Consider the following 14260-nt stretch of genomic DNA (forward strand, 5'->3'; position numbering starts at 1 on the left):
ACACTTTAAAATCTTACTAGTTACAATGAGCATAAAGTACATGTAAAACAAGATGTAACCTGGAAATAGTCAAAGTTTTCTTGGTGTGTAAAGATTAAGCATAATGGTTTTTTCTTTTCTTTTCTTTTTTTTCTTTTCTTGAATTTCGTATAGTCTGTAGTTGTTTCTGGGGTGTTCAGAGCTTTCTGGGGTTAGTATCCCATTATCAGTGACTGCATATCATGTCTATTTTTTGTGACTAGGTTACCTCACTCAGGATGATATTCTTTAGATGCATCAATTTTCTTAAGAATTTTATAAGGTCATTGTTTCTGATAGCTGAGTGGTACTCCATTGTATAAATATACCACAATTTTTATATCCATTCATCTACTGAAGGATATCTGGGTTCTTTCCAGCTTCTGGCTATTATAAATAGGGCTGCTATGAACATTGTGGTGCATGTGTCTTTGTTGTATATTGGAGTGTTTCTGGGGTATATGCCCAGAAGTGGAATAACTGGGTCTTCAGGTAGTACTATGTCCATTTGTCTGAGGAATCACCAGACTGATTTCCAGAGGGGTTGTATCAGTTTACAACCCCACCAACAGTGGAGGAGTGTTCCTCTTTCTCCACATCCATGCCAGCATCTGCTGTCATCTGAATTTTTGATCTTGGCCAATCTGACTGGTGTGAGGTGGAATCTCAGGGTTGTTTTGATTTGCATTTCCCTGATGGCTAAGGATGTTGAGCACTTCCTTAGATGCTTCTCAGTCATTTAATATTCCGCAAGCAGTGGATGGGGGAAGCAAGATGGCAGCTACCGCCAGCATTCAGGAGAGGCAAACAGTGTCTCTGAAGCAGATGTTGAATTTCAATGTGCCTCATGTTAAAAACAGTCCTGGAGAACCTGTATGGAAGCCTTTTACACTCAGACCAAGATCGAATTCCAGATGTTCCTGCAGTGCACTTTGTGATATCAACCGAAGAAAATATTGACAGACTGTGCCAGGATCTTTGGAATCAGCTCTATGAATCCTATTATTTAAATTTTATTTCTGCGATTTCAAGAAGTAAACTGGAAGACATTGCAAATGCAGCATTAACGGCTAGTGCAGTCACACAGGTTACCAAGGTGCTGTTCCCATCATCCGATGGTCAAGAGGAATGGCAGCAGAAATGGTGGCAGTGAAATTAGATAAAAAACTTCGAGAAAATCTAAGAGATGCAAGAAACAGCCTTTTTATTGGTGATCTGCTTGGAACTGGCCAGTTCAGCTTCCAAAGGCCCTTATTAGTCCTTATCGACAGAAACATTGATTTGGCAACACCTTTACACCACACATGGACATACCAAGCGCTGGTACATGATGTCCTGGATTTCCACTTAAACAGAGTAAATTTGGAAGAATCTAAAGGAATGGAAAATTCTCCAGCTGGTGTAGACCAAAGAGGAAAAACAAGAAGTCTTACGATTTAACTCCAGTTGATAAGTTTTGGCAGAAACTTAAAGGAAGTCCATTCCCAAAAGTCGCTGAGTCGGTCCACCAAGAGCTAGAATCTTACAGAGCACAGGAAGATGAAGTTAAACAGCTGAAGAGCATTATGGGACTAGAAGGAGAGGACAAAGGAGGAGCCATCAGCCTGCTTTCTGATAACACTGCTAAGCTCACATCAACTGTCAGGGTTTTTTTTTTTTTTTTTTTTTTTTTTTTTTTTGTTTTTGTTTTTTTTGTTTTTGCCAGAACTCCTTGAAAAAAAAAAAAAAAAAGACTTATTGATTTCCATACAAATGTTGCCACTGCTGTTTTAGAACACATAAAGGCAAGAAAACTGGATGTATATCTTGAATATGAAGAAAAAATAATGAGTAAGACTACTTTGGACAAGTCCTTTCTAGACGTCACATCCGATTCTGATGCAGGGACTCCGGAAGACAAAACGAGGCAGTTTCTTATCTACTACCTAAGCGCACAGCAAGCACCGTCTGAGGTTGATTTGGAGAAGTATAAAAAGGCTTTAACAGATGCAGGATGCAACCTTAGCCCTTTACAATATATCAAACAGTGGAAGGCTTTTGCCAAGATGGCCTCAACTCCTGCCAGCTATGGGAACACTACCACTAAACCAATGGGTCTCCTTTCCCGAGTCATGAACACAGGATCACAGTTTGTGATGGAAGGCATGAAGAACCTGGTACTGAAGCAGCAGAATCTACGTGTTACTCAAATTTTGGACAATCTCATGGAGATGAACTCAAACCCTGAAACTGATGATTATAGATACTTTGATCTCAAAATGCTGCGGAGTAATGACAGCTCAGTTCCTAGGAACTAAAATCCATTCCAAGAGGCTCTCGTCTTTATGGTAGGAAGAGGCAACTATATTGAATATCAGAATTTGTTGGCTACATAAAGGCAAAGCAAGGCAAGCATATTTTGTATGGCTGCAGTGAGATGGATGGATGTAAAAAGAGCCAGGTGGCCTTTCTCCATAACAGAGCCGTGGCTGTGCGGCCTGTCAGAATCAGTGATTTTTAAAGAAATTCTATGTTTCATATACTGTGTAATGATTAAAATAATAAAACCATTCCATATTCCTCAATTGAGAACTTCTGTATAGCTCTGAACCCCATTTTTTAATAGGGTTATTTGATTCTCTGGTGTCTAGCTTTTTGAGTTCCTTGTACACCTTGGATATTAGGCCTCTATCTGATGTGGTGTTGGTAAAGATCTTTTCCCATTCTGTTGGCTGCCGTTTTGTGTTCTTGAGGATGTCCTTAGCCTTACAGAAACTTTGCAATCTCATTAAGTCCCATTTGTTAATCTTTGACCTTAGAGCTTGAGCCATTGGTGTTTTGTTCAGGAAATTTTCTCCTGTGCCTATGTGTTCTAAGGTTTTCCCTACTTTCTCATCTAATAGTTTCAGTGTACCTGGTTTAATGTGGAGATCTTTGATCCACTTACACTAGAGCTTTGTACAAGGAGATAAGAAAGGGTCTATTTTCATTCTTCTGCATGCTGAGTGCCAGTTGGACCAGCACCATTTGTTGAATAAGCTGTCCTTTTCCCATTGAATGTTTACAGCTCCTTTGTCAAAAATCAGGTGACCATATACGTGAGGGCTCATTTCTGGATCTTCTATTCTATTCCATTGATCCACAGGTCTATCTCTGTACCAGTACCATGCAGATTTCAGCACAATTGCCTTGTAATATAGCTTGAGATCAGGGATAGTGATTCCCACAGATATTGTCTTGTTGTTGAGGATGGATTTCGCTATTCTAGGTCTTTTGTTATTCCAGATGAAATTGCACATTTCTCTTTCCAACTCTATGAAGAAGTAGGTTGGAATTTTGATGGGGATTGCATTGAATCTGTAGATTGCTTTGGTAAGATGGCCATTTTTATAATGTTGATCCTTCCAAACCATGAACATGGGAGATCTTTCCATTTTCTGAAATCTTCCTCGATTTCCTCCTTTAGAGGTTTGAAGTTCTTGTCATACATGTCCTTCACTTGCTTAGTTAGAATCACACCAAGGTATTTCTCATTGTTTGTGACTATTGTGAAGGGTATCTTTTCCATAATTTCATTCTCTAAATGATTGTACTTTGAGTAGAGGAAGGCTACTGATTTTTTTGAGTTAATTTTGTATGCAGCCACTTTGCTGAACTTGTTTTTCAGCTGTAGGAGTTCTCTGGTGGAATTTGTGGGATCACTTACATACACCATCATGTCATCTGCAAATAGTGATGTTTTTACTTCTTCCTTTCCAATTTGTATCCCTTTGATTTCCCTCTGCTGTCTAATTGCTCCAACCAGGACTTCCAGTACTATGTTGAATAGGCAGGGGGATAGTGGGCAGCCTTGTCAAATCCCTGATTTTAGTATGATCGCTTCAAGTTTCCCACCGTTAAGTTTGATGTTGGCTGTTGGTTTGCTGTATATTGCTTTTATTATGTTTAGGTGTGGGCCTTGGATTCCTGTTCTTTCCAAGACTTTTAACATGAAGGTGTGTTGAATTTTGACAAATGCTTTCTCAGCATCTAGTGGGAAAACCATGTGTTTTTTTCTTTGAGTTTGTTTATATGGTGGTTTACATTAATGGATTTCCATATATTAAACCATCCCTGCATCCCAGGGATAAAGCCTACGAGATCATGGTGAATGATGATTTTGATGTGTTCTTGTATTCGGTTTGCAAGGACTTTGTTGAGTATTTTTTCATCAATGTTCATAAATGAGATTGGTCTGAAGTTCTCTTTCCTTGTAGGGTCTCTGTGTGATTTAGGAACAAGGGTTATTGTGGCCTTGGAAAATGAGTTAGGTAGTGGTCCATCTGACTCTACTTTGTGGAATAGTTTGGAGATTATTGGTATCAGGTTGTCGATAAATGTCTGATAGAATGCTGCACTGAACCCATCTAGACCTGAGATTTTTTTGTTTGGGAGGCTGTTGATGACTGCTTCTATTTCTTTAGGTGTTATGCGATTATTTAGATGGTTTACCTGGTCCTGGTTTAACTTTAGTATCTGGTATCTATCTAGGAATTTATGTATTTCCTCCAGATTTTCCAGCTTTGTTGAGTATAGGCTTTTATAGTAGGGTCCAATGATTTCTTGAATTTCCTACATTTCAGTTATTATGGCTCCACTTTCATTTCTGATTTTGTTAATTTGGATACTCTCTTTCTTTTTGCCATCTAGTTAGTCTGACTAGGGGTTTATAATTCTTGTTAATTTCCCCCCCCCCCAAAAAAAAAAAAACAGCTCTTGGTTTTGTTGATTCTTTGATGGTTCTTTTTGTTTCTATTTGGTCAATTTCTGCTCTGAGTTTGATTATTTCTTGCCATCTACTCCTCTTGGGTGTATCTGCTTCCTTTTGTTCTAGAGCTTTCAACTGTGCTGTCAATTTGCTAGTGTATGCTCTCTCCAGTTTCTTTGTGGACGTACTCCAAGCTATGAGTTTTCCTTTCAGTACTGCTTTCATTGCATCTCATAGTTTTGGGTATGTTGTGCTTCTGTTTTCATTAAATTGTAGAAAATCCTTAATTTCTTTCTTTATTTTTTCTTTGACCATGCTACCGTTTAATAGAGCATTGTTTAGTTTCCATGTGTATATGGGATTTTTGTTGTCTTTGTTGTTATTAAAGGCCAGCCTTAGACCATGTTATCTGACAGTATGCATGGGAGTATTTCAACCTTCTTATATCTATTGAGGCTTGTTTAGTGACCAATATGTGGTCAATTTTGGAAAAGGTGTCATGAGGTGCTGAGAAGAAGGTGAATTTTTTTGTTTTAGGATGAAATGTTCTGTAGATGTCTATTAATTCCAATTGGTTCATAACCTCTGCTAGTTGCATTGTATCCTGGTTCAGTTTCTGTTTCCATGATCTGTCCATTGATGGAAGAGGGGTGTTGAGGTCTCCCACTATTATTGTGTGGGGTTCAATGTATTTTCTGAGCTTTAGTAGGGTTTCTTTTATGAATATGGGTCCTCTTGTGTTTGGAGCATAAATGTTAAGGATTGGGTGTTCCTCCTGACAAATTTTCCCTATAATGCATAAAAAGTGTCCTTCCTTATCTTTTTTGATTACTTTGGTTGAAAATCTACTTTATTCAATATTGGAATGTCTGCTCCAGCTTGTTTCTTGGGGCCATTTGCTTGGAAGTATTTTCCCAACATTTTACTCTGAGGTAGTGTCTGTCGTTGTCACTAAGATGAGTTTCCTGTATGCAACAAAATGCTGGATTTTGTTTATGTATCCAGTCTGATAGCCTATGTCTTTTTATTGCGGAATTGAGTCCATTTATTTTAACAGATAATAAGGAATAGTGGTTGCTGTTTCCTGATATTTTGGCTTTTGGAGGTAGAATTGTGCCTGTGTGTCTTTCTTCTCTTGGTTTTCTTGCTTAGGTATTTTCTTGTTTTTACTAAGATGTAGTTTCCCTCCTTGTATTGGGTTTTTTACCTATAATTTGTTGTAGTGCTGGGTTTGTGGTCAGATATTGTGTAAATTTAATTTTGTCCTGGAATATCTTGGTGTCTCTATCTATGATGATTGAGAGTTTTTCTGGGTATAGCAGCTTGGGCTGATACTTGTGTTCTCCTAGGGTCTACATGATGCCTGTCCAGGATCTTCTAGCTTTCATAGTCTCTGTTGAGAAATCGGGTGTAATTCTGATTGGTCTGCCTTTATATGTTACATGACCTTTTTCTCTTACTGCTTTTAGTATTCTTTTTTGCTTTGGGCACTTGGCATTTTGACTACTATGTGTCAGGAAGAATTGCTTTTCTGGTCCACTCTATTTGGAGTTCTGTAGGCTTCTTTTATGTTCATGGTCATCTCATTCTTAAGGGTAGGGAAGTTTTCTTCTATGATTTTGTTGAAGATATTTACTGTGCTTCTTAGTTGATATTCTTTGCCCTCTTCTATTCCTTTTATCTTTAGGTTTGTTCTTCTCATTGTGTCCTGGATCTCCTGGACATTTTGGGTTGGGAGCTTTTTGGCTTTTGCATCTTCTCTGACTGTTTTGTCTATGTTTTCAATGTTGTCTTCAGCCCCTGATATTCTCTCTTCCATCTCTTGTAGTCTGTTGGAGATGCTTGCATTTGTGACTCCTGATAACTTTATTGGGTTTTCTACCTTCACGGTTGTCTCTTTTAATGTTTTCTTTATTGTTTCTATTTCCATTTTAAATTGCTTCTTCCATTACTTCATCTCTTTGGTTCTGTTTTCCTCTAGTTCTTTGATTTCTTTGAGTGTTTTTCTTGTTTCCTCTTTAAAAGCTTCTATTTCTTTATGCTTTTTTTCCTGTTATTCTTTAAGGATCTCTATCCTCATCTTTAGGTATGATTTCCGGTCTGAGTCTTCTTTTTCTGGAGTGTTTGGCATTCTGCTTTTTTCTGTGATTGGAGAGCTGGGTTCTGGTGTTCCAAGGTTGTCTTGGTTTCTATTGGGTAAGTTCTTTCACTTTCCTCTTGCCATCTTGTTGTCAGTGATTGGTTCCTTTCTCTTTCATGTACCTGGCCTGTGTCTCTGGATCTCCACTGTTCCTGGTGGTAGATGGCCTGAGCGTTTGGTCTGCAAGTATGGGCCCTCCAGGTGGAAACCGAGTCCCTACTGCAGAGTTCCTGCGCCCCTGAACCAATGTGGGAGGGTATTTTCCTCTCACTGGGCCCAGACCTCTCTGCACCCAGGCTACTAGTAGCACAGTCTCACCAGGCCTGCGTCCCGGGATCTCTGCTGTTCTCAGTAGCAGATGGCCTGAGCATTACACTGGGGGTAGTGTGGCAGGATCCCATGCTGGAATTGGCTACCAAGATAAATAGAGCCAGCTGATGCCAAATAGCTCAATGATGTGAGAAGCTGTCTTGATGCAAACGGCAAGAGGATTTTTATTCCAAGCTTGCTGGAGCCCACAGTTGTACACCAAGCAGGGTTAGAGGACTGAGGGACTGAGGACGGTAAAGCTTGCTTTTATGCAATTTCCAGAGTGTCTGTTTCCTTGAGACCTTCAAGTTTTTATTTCAATATCACTTTTGCAATTTGTTTTGTTATTGTCCTTGTCTATAGTAGAGTTTAAGGTCAGTATGAACTATGATTTTTATTTATTTTAATCACAGATATATAACTTTCCTTGGTATCTATAAGGAGTTCATTTCAGGATTCCCACATATAAAGTATCCTCAGACACCCAAGTCTCTTACATAGGAAGGCACAGCATTTGACTAGAATCTATGCAGTTCCTCCTAAATAGTTTAAATGATCTCTATAGATCATGCATATGCATAATATAATGTTAATTCACTACATCTTTACATTGCTGAAGGAATAATGAGAAAAATATCTACACATAATCAGTACAGGCATGAACTTTTAAAATATTTTCAGTCTATGGTTGGTTGAATCTGTGGGAAATGTCTGCACATATTCAGCACAGATGTGATTTTTAAAAATATTTTCAATCTGTAGTTGATTGAATCTGTGGATCTAGGACTTGCCAATACAACAGAGGGCTTGCTGCATGAGTAATGCATAGCAGAGTCCCTGGCGAATAACAGGTATTTTAAGAACAGCAAATGAATAAACGGATGTTATTGTGACACAGGCAGAACCCTAAATGAAGTAAGAGGCTATGAAAAATGGGTTACAAGGTAGACTTTGCAAACCACTTGATCCAGAAGCTATTGGGAACTGACAAATTCTATCAGTGTTAGGCTTTAAAGACCCCCTTCTTTGATGAAAATTAGATTTGGCAACATAAGGACTATAAAGAATAGATGAAATCACATACATAATATGCTGAGCCCAATACCTATAACCAGTATGAATAAATATACTGATGGATACCACTCAATACAGGTTTGTCTTATCAACATTGAAAAACCTGCTGTGAATACAACACAGATATAGGCAAGCTTCCACTGGAATCCCTAATATTTATTTATCTCATTATTTAGCAACCAGATTATTCTAAAATTTTCACACCAACTCCTTCATTGTTATAATCTGAGGTTATATCTGCTAGAATCTTCCCAGATACTACAAAACAAACTTTCAATTATTTGCCCTAGGTTGTTACTGGAGTTTCTTCTAAGGCTGTGTAATTCAATCTAGCCTCAAAGCACTGTTCTTCAGTCATTATCCTTGATAAGCCACATAGAAATATGATATTGGAAAAACTGCATTACTTAACATTATAACATATAAAACATTGATAATTAAAATATTATCATATAGGTTATTGTGATAACTAAGGAAACTAAACTGATTATAAACTAAAGCACCACGCTTAATGCATAAACTACAGTGGTATTTTACCTGTAACTCTACTAAAACTTGTCTTTTTATTTTTAGCTCAAAACATATGAAGCACCATTCCACTGGGTGGGGGAAGCCAAGAAATAGAACCAGAAAAGTCAGAAATAATAGATCAATTCTTACAAAGTCTATGTTCTCCTAGGTGATGAATGCTTTGAAGAAAATTCCACAATTATCTGAATCAGTTACACAGCATATTCATCATCTATAAACCCAGTACAAGTAATGATTTAAATCTTCATGAATCCATTTCTTTTCCTACTTTCTAAACTTTTATTTTAGAGGCCACTTGGATATATATTCTAGATCAAGTAGTTTGCAAAGTCTACCCTATAACCCTATCCTCAGATTTTTGACTCCTGTATATAAAACAGGCTTAAAGCAGAATTGACAAGGAGAAAGTCATAACTATTTCTGATATTTCTGTTAACTCACAGGGACAATGCTACAGTATAACCAAGTTTCCCTAACATCCTGCTTTGTGTCCCACCTTCCAACTGCATATTTCTCTATCTTTCTCTAATCTAGTGTTTGTTGTCTAACAACACTTCATGCAAACACTGCTTCATATAAATCATGCTTATTTCTATTGGATCCCATTTGTGGACTTTGATTCAGTAACTTCTCAATTTGAGATCCCAATCCTCTGAATTAGTGTAATTCCAAATATATTTATTTTGATTACTTATTAAAAGGGACATGGTCCCAAAGATAATGAATTGGAATGCCAAATTATAATGTCTGAAGGTAATTGTATTATATACACTAGTATTAAGAGTGGACTCTAGGGACTGAAGACATGCCTCAGTGATAAAGAGTGCTTGCTGTTCTTCCAAAGCATACAGGTTCTGTTCCCAGAACCCACATCCATCTGAAACAACAGTTACAGAAATAAAACATCCTCTTTGGCTCTCCATTAGCACCTGCATGCACGTCTCATACACACACACACACACACACACAGACACACACACACATACAAATAAAGGTAAAGAATGGATTGTGATAAATATTTTGGACTATGTAAGACATAGTCCCTCGTCTGAAATACCATATATAAGACTCAAAGGTGATGTTGTTCTTTGAAAAACACCTGAATTGTTGAAGTAAATTACCCAGCATTCAGTTTTCAACAGATTAAACTAGCAAAAGCTCAGCAAAAATAAAAAATAAATTCAAATACAACAATTAGCATAAGTCAATAGAAAAAAACAGATGATACTACTGATTTTTCAAAGACTATTCCCAATACAATATTAAGGAAGTAAAGCTAAGCAAAACGTTGTATTTCAAGTGAAAATTAACTCAAAGCTACATAATATATTATGTAATTTTACATAAATACATAATTACACTATTATTATTCACTGCCTTTGTGACTAAGACCAAAGGAGAAACAACTCAAGAAAATGTTTTTTTAAGGCAATAATACGTGAGAAAATAAAGACAAAGATATTTTCAAAGCCAAATTGTGGTTTTGACAGTCTCAGAGCAAGATGAGGAAAAGCAGAATGAAAATTTCCACTGGTAACTAATATAGTAATACATATGCATGCACACACTCACTCTGTAGCATGCAGGTCAGATTCTCCAAGTGCTGTAAATTTACTTTATGAATGAATTTAGAAGCAAGTCTGTGCTTCTCCCCTCAGAAGACTGTAGAAAAAAAAATGTTCCTTTAGTTCCGACAGAGCTTATAAGAGAACAAAGAAGGACTATAAACATATTAAACCACCAAGTCACTCTTGAAAGAATAAAACCCACCATCACATTATTTGGTTAAAAAACTAAAATCATGAAATTAATTTTAAATGACTACAACGTGTGTCCAAGGTGACATGCAAAAGTAAAGAGAAACCATTTCTGGATTATGGCATCTTCATACACAGCTTTAAAGAATTCTAAGAAATAACTTCAAGGCCATCGATAATTTCTCAAACACAACTATACACAAGGAATCTAGGGAGTATGAAAGAGAAATGACAGAATGTACTAGAACAGCACATATTTCAGATACTGAATTCGTCATTATCCATAATATAAATGGCTTATGACCACCACAAAAATAGCATTATAAACATTAATATACATGACTTGAAAGCATAACTCCCAAAATAAAGATTTGGAACAGTAATGCATGTGTATTATTAGATGTTCATTAGATGAGACAAAAACCTAGCAGACAGAAATCAATCAATCCATTCAAAAATGAAACAAATGAGAAATGAACCTAAATGAAGTCTGAAAAAAGAAGATGACTTATTCAAACTTAAATTTATCAGCAACAATTTGCAAGTAAACCAAGTGTTCAATTAAAATAAAAAGTTATCAGATTTGGTTAAATTTGCCAAATAATGGAAAAGGGGCTCCACTAGACATCTCTTTTCACCAAATGAAAAGTTTTAGGACTGGAAATGGGTTACATGTAATCAAGCTACAGAACCCCATGAAAACCCACAAACAATGCTATTGGTGGTTTTCTAAAAACTCATAGCAAGGCCCTATTGTTGAAGACAATACCTACACAACTCATTGAGCATAGAGAAGTCAAACTGACACCTACCTAGAGCTTTCACTCAGACTGACTAGTGCCCATTGTTTGCTACCAAGCAAACTATAAACTCCTTTGTCTACAAAAGGAACCTGTCTGCAAGATATGCTGGTGCAATAATAGAACAAAGTTTGTGGAAATGACCAACCAATATCTGATTTGATCTAAGACCCACTCTTTACCCAGCACTGTTTGAATGGCCAAGAACCTAAAACTGTATAGGGCAGGTACCTAGGGGAAAACCAAATGCTACCGTTCTGCTAAAGGTGTATAACAATGAAATTTCTCCTAATGACATTCTGCTATACTCATAGATACATGCATGCTCAGCCATCATTAGAGTAGCTTTTCCTCCTGCAGCAGATTCAAAGAAATACAGAGACCATCAGATGACAACAAATACAGAGATCCTCAGAAAGACAATATGCAGACAGTGAGATATCTTGGACACTCCACCCTAAAGGGAATTTCTCCATCAATGCCCCCTACCTCAATGTCTCAAAAAACTCTGGACAAGAGGAGGTTGAACAACTATAAGAACCAGAGGGAATACAGACCACCAAGACATAAAGGCTCCCTAGACATAAGCCTGGCATCCATATGAACTCACATATAATGTGGCAGCATGCACAGGGCCTGCAGGGGTCTACAACAGATTGGGTCCTGGAGCTGAAAGGAGAAGTTGATTCATACCTATCCTTAAAACAGGATCTATCTCCTACTGTTAGTCACTTGTAAGTGAAAAATTAGTTTTCTTCAAGGGATTCTCAATGAGAAAAATACTCTTAATGGTATGCCCCATGCCCAGCAGTACATGGTCAACAGAAAACAAACAAAAATAATGGCATCTTTGGACTTCTTGACTTGTACTATTAAGTCACAGGTTATTTGTTTGTTTGTTTACTTATTTTATCTTATACGTTCTTTGCATATTATTATAAGTTTCCAATTTTAGGTTTTATGGGTTCCTATGTGTGTCTATGCAACTATGCACATTACTTATGCTTTTACATTGGCTCTTTTTCTTGTTTAGTTGTTCTGTAATATTCTGAGTTGTTTGTTTTATTTATTTTTTATTATTTCTTTGATGCCTATTTGTTATCTAACAGGAGACCGACAGGGCATGGATCTGCATGGGAGGGAATCGGGGAGGGAAATCTTACAAAAGTAGTGGTAGAAGGAATCATCAACAGACTGTATTTGTCTGGAAAGATGCATATTCAATAAAAGAAAAATAGCAAACACTAAAGCATTTTCATAATATTTTAAAATAGTTGTATGCAAAATGAAAGGAATATTTTGTTTGAAAGTTAAAGATAGAGTCTTCCGGTTTCTGCCTACACCCAAAGCTGACCCTGTGGTACAATTCTCTGTACTCAGAACCCAGAAGTGCTGCAACACATCAGGGACCCAACAAGAGCACACAGGACACAGCAAACAAAGAACAGTCTGAGACAGGATCCTTCTGTCTCATAAACTGGCAGGATTAATATAGTAAAAATGACCATCTTACCAAAAACAATCTACAGATTCAATGCAATATCCATCAACATTCCAACTCAATTTTTTATAGAGTTAGAAAGAGCATTTTGCAAATTCATTTGGAATATCCAAAAACCCAGGATAGCAAAAACTATTTTGAACAATAAAAGAACTTCTGGGGAAACAACATCCCTGACCTCAGGCTGTATTACAGATCAATCATTACAAAAACTGCATGGTATTGGTACAGAGACAGGAGGGTAGATCAGTGGAATAGAATCGAAGACCCAGAAATGAACCCACACCTATAGTTACTTGATCTTTGACAAAGGAGCTAAAAGCATTCAATGGAAAAAAAGACAGCATCTTCACCAAATGGTGTTGGTTCAACTGACAGTCTGCATGCAGAAGAATGCAAATTGATCCATTCTTATCTCCTTTGGTTCATATTTATAAATATCTTTAACTTTGTTTTTTGTCTTTTGTTATATTGTGGATTTTCTTTTTTAAATTGGATATATTTTATTTGCATTTCAAAAGTTATCCCCTTTCCCTGTTTCCCCTCCATAAACCCACTTTCACATCTTCCCTCACCCTGTTTCTATGTGGGTGCTTCCTACCTATCTACCCCATCCTACCTCCCCACCCTGACATTCCCCAACACTGAGGCATCAAGCCTTGGCAGGACCAAGGGTTTCTCTTCCCACTGATGCCCAACAAGGCCATCCTCTGCTACATGTGCAGCTGGAGCCATGGGTCTGTCCATGTATATATACTCTTTGGACACTGCTTTAGTCCCTAGGAGCTCTGGTGGCTTGGTATTGTTGTTGTTATGGGGTTGCAAACCCCTTCAGCTCCTTTAATCCTTTCTCTAACTCCTCCATTGGGGACCCTGATCTCAGTTCAATGGTTGGCTGTGAGCATCTGCCACTGTATTTGTCATGATACGTCAGAAAGTATCATCCTGAGTGAGGTAATTCAATCACGAAAGAACAGACATGTGCACTCACTGATAAGTAGATATTAGCCCAAAAGCTCAGATTACCCAAGATACAATCCACAGACCACATGAAACTCAATAAGAAGAAAGACCAAAGTGCAGATGTTTTAGTCCTTTTTAGAAGGGGGAAGAAAAATATTCACAGGAGGAACTATGGAGACAAAGTTTGAAGCAGAGACTGAAACCAGGGTCATCTAGAGAGTGTCTCACCTGGAGATGAACCCATATGCAGCCACCAAACCCAAGCACTACTGCTGATACCAAGAAGTGCTTACTGAATGCCTCCTCAGAGGCTCTGACAGAGTCATATAGATACAGTTGAGGATGCTTGTGGCTAAGCATCAGAGTGAACACAGGGACCACAATGAAGGAGCTAGAGAAAGGACGGAAGGACCAAAATGGTTCTGCAACCCCATGGTAAGA

At 37.7% G+C, this 14260-nt stretch overlaps 1 protein-coding gene and 1 pseudogene across 2 annotated transcripts in view; one reads left to right on the plus strand and one right to left on the minus strand.

Annotated features, from left to right (window-relative positions):
- GABRA3 (gamma-aminobutyric acid type A receptor subunit alpha3) overlaps positions 1-14260 on the minus strand; it is a gene marked incomplete at both ends in the record, with an annotated part of 207401 nt that overhangs the window by 122451 nt on the left and 70690 nt on the right. The gene's annotated exons all lie outside the window — the stretch shown is intronic.
- Positions 793-2518, plus strand: LOC308415809 (sec1 family domain-containing protein 1-like; annotated as a pseudogene). Its single transcript has 2 exons — positions 793-1658; positions 1725-2518. The product of its transcript is annotated as a sec1 family domain-containing protein 1-like (transcript).

The sequence above is a fragment of the Micromys minutus genome (genome assembly GCF_963924665.1).
Source record: "Micromys minutus genome assembly, chromosome: X".
Lineage (NCBI taxonomy): Eukaryota > Metazoa > Chordata > Mammalia > Rodentia > Muridae > Micromys > Micromys minutus.